The 6000-nt window shown below is 39.5% G+C and overlaps 1 long non-coding RNA gene across 1 annotated transcript in view; it reads right to left on the bottom strand.

Annotated features, from left to right (window-relative positions):
* Positions 1-5487: 5487 nt before the first annotated feature.
* LOC116727489 (uncharacterized) overlaps positions 5488-6000 on the bottom strand; it is a 30632-nt gene continuing 30119 nt past the window's right edge. The window contains exon 6 of the long non-coding RNA XR_004340806.1: positions 5488-5940. This is a non-coding gene — a long non-coding RNA (uncharacterized LOC116727489). The remainder of the gene's footprint in view (positions 5941-6000) is intronic.

Below are 6000 nucleotides of genomic sequence, written 5' to 3'. Positions count from 1 at the left end.
TGAACTCTCCATCGGTTGCTATGGTTTTTGGGTGATGACTTTCATATACTTCACACCTTTGTGGTACTGAAGAGTCTAAAGTTTCACAGCTATCATCTGTGGAGTGTATAACTGTTTTTTTTGTATGACTATCTGTTTCACTTTCTGTTGCTTATTGGGAAGAAACTTTTCCTCATTTTTTTGTACAGAGAGCTGCCAAAACAGGAAGAAATGTCAAAGGAAGACATTGAAAATATTCAGTATCTTCTGTCAGGTGTCTGGCCGTGGAGAGTCTCGGAGGGTTTTCTATGCACCGCTTCCTCTTCCAACTTCCAAACAATCTGAACAATGCACCTTAATTGTTCTCTGGCTCTCAGCAGCATCCGTCACCTCCACCGGTATTTACTCTCAAAGTGCCGCCAAACAGACCGGAAGACACGTAGAAAGCCTTTCCTATTGGCAGCAGGATGAAGTCCATCCCAAAACAAACCATTTCATCACAAATCTAATCTGTGAGGGATCGGAGGGGCTCTACGGCACTGGTGTATAATTTACAAGCGATGTGTAGCGGGCGTCTTGTGCAGGCTGCAGGTGTGTAAGCGGAGCTTTAATTACGCGGAGCCCAACAGCTGCTCTCTGCCCCGCGGGCCACGAGTCGCCGCGCCGCTTCCCTCAGATGAGTCACGTCCTCCGTGTGTTCATCTCTTGTTTCTCTCTCAACATTTGACTTTCCTACACTTCAGGAAAGTCTAGCTGGACGAACGTTAAATAAGCGAGGGGGAGTGTTTTAATTTTTCATTTTAGCCTTCTAGGCCGAACGCATCGGCGATGACGCAGCCCATTTGGAGGACCGTAATTCCGCGACGCTGTCTGAAAAATTCCAGCCATTTCTGGAAGGGGAGACGTTGCGCTTTCCGGCCAACGTCGGGTTATTACGGTAATTTGAAATTAATCTGGGAGGCACGCTTTTAATAAATTAAGTAAATTGCGAAAATAACATACTAGACATTAAAAGTTCCAGTTGTTATGGATAGATGGACAAATATATTTACTCACAGGACAATTAAAGAACTGCGTACAATTGAAATAAGCAAAAATATTCAAGAGGAGATTTGAAACTTTGGGCTTAAAGGGTTCATATCCGCCTGAAGCGAGTTTTTCCTCCCACATGATTTTATTTTTTCATATTTCATCTGTGTGCTTGTTTAGAAGAAAAAAATACTGAATACCAGATACTGAAAATTGTGAACTGCCAACTGAGCAATGAGGGTAATGTGTTCTTTTACAGATTCATTAACTTGGCAGACAGTTTCATGACTCAGAAGTCCCCATTGTGTCATCTGCCTTCCATTTCATCTTTTATTTTATTCCTTTTCATCAGCAAGCGTGGAGTTCAAGTAGCTACTGCAACTTTCTCTGCGGTTCACATCCACGACTGCACTGATTAAGCTTAATCGACTTTCATGCTTTTAGATTTCGCCGGTCTCAGGCCAACCTGACCCCAGAGAGATGTATATCTCACGGACTTTGCCCGTACGCTCTTGATTTTGAGACGACCGTGATTCAGTTTCCACACCGACACACAAAACGGAAAGAACAACAGACTGGGAACGCACCAGTCAGGTCTGCCTCTGGATCGTGACAGCGCTCCATATAAACCCAAACAACGAGCAGCCGGGTCGACCAAAAACCCGTGACCGCCTCAGAGCCGAAAGGTGGCACTGATTAAGCTGAGGCCTTTTTTTCATTTAACATCGCTGTGAGTCTTTGGCTGATGCCTGAAGAACAAAGAAACGCCACCAGAGGAGGCAGCTGCAAGCCGTTTAAGGTTATGCAGCAGAAAGTGGGGCATGGAGACCTCCCTCCTCCGTCTCAATCTGCTAACCCCTGCCACTCGTTCAGAAGTTTGAGCAGAACGATGCATAGTAGTGTTGTTAGTGCTGCAGTTTTGTCATAAATGCAAAGTCATATTTAGTGTAAACGTGTCATGAAATTCAGTGAATGTGTGCTCCGTTTCTTTGAATCTGAAATAACATCAAGTCCAGCCCAGGGTTGGAATGGTTTGGGATTTTTCAGATGTTGGTTTAGTTTTATTTCGTAGCGTCGCCGCCAGGAGGGGTATGGAGTGCTGACGTTAACTGCTGGTGTTGAGAAAAAAATTAAAAATCTATTTCACATCAGTCAATAGATTCATAATTGCACAATTTAAATCTTTGCAAAACCTATAATTATAGTTATAGTTTTTCCCCATTAATGACTGTTTTCATTTATTTCAGTTAACTGAAGTTAAAAAAATTTCTGAAGAGTGTCATAAGAGGGTACAATTTGTTCACAAAAGTTCCCGACATTTGGAAACAAGTAAAGGAACAGTTCTCATCTCTAATCTATCAAATATCATTTATTATCCTCACTCTGCTGTTGGAGACAGAAATTTAAAAACAACCGAGAGAAAAACCGCTGCTGCAGTATTTAAACAGAATTCACTGATATGTAGAATAAAAAGAGTAAAAGTTTCTGGCACATAGGAAGCTGTTGACGGTAGAACATTGTGTTTTGAGTGTCGTGTGAGGCCAGGACATCTGGGGAACATTACGTAAAACTGCAGCTGGGCTTATTCCACCTTTTACTGATAATCTGCTCTTTTCAATCACAACTGCATTGAGTCCGGGCAATTTCTAGCTTCAAAGGTTGTTTTTTTTTTTTTTTTTTTTTTGCTAATATAATCCCAATCGTCTTGCATAATACATCCACTTCGTAGGTGAGCATTAGCTTTGAAGATTTTTATTTTTTTTTTAATTTGATGCAATACTAAGAAAGGGGAGAATTTCGAGGAGTTCAGTTAATAAAACGGGCTTTTATAAATGCATCCATAATTCTGAGAGCCGAGGTGATGAATCAGTTTGGCCTTCTCCTGTTTTACATTATGGGTTGTAACTAACGGTGATTTTAAGTGCTTTTCTCATTTGGGAGAAACACAACAATTGCAAATTGTGGTCGTTTTTTTTTACATAGACGAAATGTTGACAATGTTTTTAGAGCAATTGTAATGATAATGAAGTGACAGCTAAATTCTGCTGCTTGTATACAAGGTGAAGATATTTGAATTTTATGATTTTTTTTTTTATCAGTAAAGCATTCTAAGATTCCACAAAAATTCAAGCTCCTTCAATTCGTGTCTTTGCAATGGATTTCAGTGACACAGCCTCTCTTTATTGGTCTCTGGCAACACATTGTAATTTCAGTCTGTCTGCCAAAAGCAACATGTAAAAGCGAAGCAGGTGTTCATTACATAAGCACACAGAAGTGAGTAAGAGCTAAAGTATGCTGACAAAACAGCAACTTCTGCTCAAACGGGCATTGGCCACAGACTTGGTATGAACGTATGACTTACCATCCCTTTGTACTATCAGCTGATCCACGTCCATAGCTCTGTAGGTTGACTTTCCGGTGGATTCGGAAACGAAGTACAGGCTGACGGAAGCAGGAGAACGTTCAGAATAACGTTAGTGTTTGCAGTGATTAAATTGACTCCTGTAATTGTTTTACAGGTTATCCCGGTTGGAATTGTGTCTGCAGTGATGAGAAAAAGCATTTGCCTTGTAGGTAGACTGAAGTTCACCACTTCCTAATCGCTGGGCTGTGACTGGACAATTTTCAATTGTGAAAACCAGAAGTAGAAAAGATGAAAATAGATACCACTATAAGCCCAGAGGGCAACGGCCGTGGATGTCCAATTTCCAGTCCAGCAATGCCTCGTACAGATTTCTTCTACTTTTTGCTTTTCTGTGGCTGCAGTATTTCAGCTCGTCAAACTAATTTTAAATTTGAATCAAAATAGCCTAAATAAATAGAAAGCCAAATTTTCAAAAATGATTATTTCATTTGTTTAAGGAAAAAGCCTATTTTAAGGCAAAAATATTAACACTGTTCCAAACTCAACCATGAAAAAGAGGATTTGTTGTGGAGTTTCAAGTCCAAAACAACTTCTTACCAAAATGTGTGAAGAATCCCTGCATTTAAGATGCTTAAATGTGTATATTATTCCCGAGACTTTAAAATAAATGTAGATTTTTTTATTGCTTTTAATTTACAGTTTGTTTTTATAATCAGACTTAAGCATTTTGTACAAAACCTGTGTTCAAAATAAACCAAAATAAAATCCAGTGCGAGTTAGCACAACTCTGCTAAGAACAGTGAGACAAATTTCCTTTACGGTGATATAAACAACTTTTCCAGGTATTGCAAACACTTGGCTCAATTACTTTCTAAGCTTAAAAACATCTGTTTGTATTTACACCGCCTAAATGAAAAATACCTTTCTCCATAAGCTGAACTGTGGCATTTCCGTACAAGCTAGTGGCTGCTGCAGTAATTGGCCAGATGACTCCAGGAAGTTTGAAGTTTTAGTGCCGTCAGCAAAGTAAATGTCAACAGTTTCTGCAATTACTCGCTGAAAGGTCTCCACTGTTGCGACAGCTTGCTGTTTTATCAGCCGTACATATTCAGACGACGGCGGTGAACGCTCCTGTCAAAGCAAATGCACGGCGGCGTGGTTCAGGTTCTGAGCTTTTCTCGACTCCTCATTGATCCGTGTGAACTCCTCATCCTGATCGCCTCATCACGACCAAATCATGGAGGCACACAACCCTCAATCACTCTGGGAAAATGGAGAAAATATAGACTTCACGTCTCAGAGCTGAGTTTATCTAATCTAACGGGGGCATTAAAGTAATCACATTGGAAATTAATATTAAAATATCTGCAGTGATGATGCAAATATTTTGCCTCATTTCCTCCAGTTTCCACGTAGGCCCACTAAATGCCAGGTAGTTCATTCCTGCGTCTACTTCCAACTTTCTTCAGCAATTAAATGGCTGATTTTGTACACAGATGGGAAATGATTCTAAAATTAAGCCACAATAATGTTGTTTTTTTCTCTCGGTTACTTTAATGTATGTTAATGTGAGAAGTAAGAATTCTGAAAGCAGCTGGTTGCACTACATTTTATTTAGAGATATCAAATTAAAAATAACTTTTTTATTTTTGCTTTAATATACTAGAGCTTAAGTAGCTTAAACATTGAAGCAATTTTTTATATAGGACATATTTGGACTTCCAATGTATGTTTTTTAACTGTTTCAATATCTCACTTGCTCAGGGACTACAAATGGAAATTAGCTTAAGCTAAATCTGGTGTGAAGCAGCTTTTATTAAAGTTTTTTTACACATTGTTCCTGCTTTAAATGAACAAATAAAAAGAATTGAAGGCAGAGTGGCTGATTTTTCACAGTTTCAAAAATGTAGGACCAACTAATGTGACGGGATTAAGGGACTCACATAGCTAGCAACTAGCAAACAGGTTTTTGTTAGCCTGTTTGCTAACAGCCCAGCATATTGCAAGTTATTTTATTTTTTTAAAGAAATGTATTCCATGAGGCCCAATAAGGACTTTATTTGTTGTAATTTTTAACATGAATGTTGGAGTTCATGCTGCCCTAGACAGGAAGTTGACATTGTTTGTGATTTTACCCATATCAGAAACTGCTATTGGTTAGCGGGTATAACTTCTGTTGGGTTTATTTTATTTTACTCACTGCTCAATGTGACTGAAAGCCTTGGGTCAAATTTGACCAGTAAATGTCCAGTAATGGGATTTTGTCCTTTCAAAATCATTTCCCAGATGGTGTCACAAGTGGAACCATCAATTTTTCAAAACACATTTGTATAGCGGAGAAAACTGGCGGCAGAACACACCTGTTTAGGAATCCATGCCCAGGAATCTGACTCTTGATCCCATTTTATCAGATTTTCAGTCGACACAGGTGCCAACTGGCCTCTGGCCAGGCCAGTAAAATATCTTTTATGTTTTCCTCTAACACCCAATGACCCAACAAGTCCTGAATGGCCGGAGCTCAGCAGGTTCCAGTAAAATTAGAAACACTGTCAAGAGATGCAGTTCTCCTGAGAGGAAAAAGACAACAAGTAAACTGTGATGACTTTTCTAAATGCAAAACCATTACT

This window comes from Xiphophorus hellerii, chromosome 10 (genome assembly GCF_003331165.1).
Source record: "Xiphophorus hellerii strain 12219 chromosome 10, Xiphophorus_hellerii-4.1, whole genome shotgun sequence".
Taxonomy (NCBI): Eukaryota; Metazoa; Chordata; class Actinopteri; order Cyprinodontiformes; family Poeciliidae; genus Xiphophorus; species Xiphophorus hellerii.
This window is presented reverse-complemented; position numbering and strand designations above follow the sequence as displayed.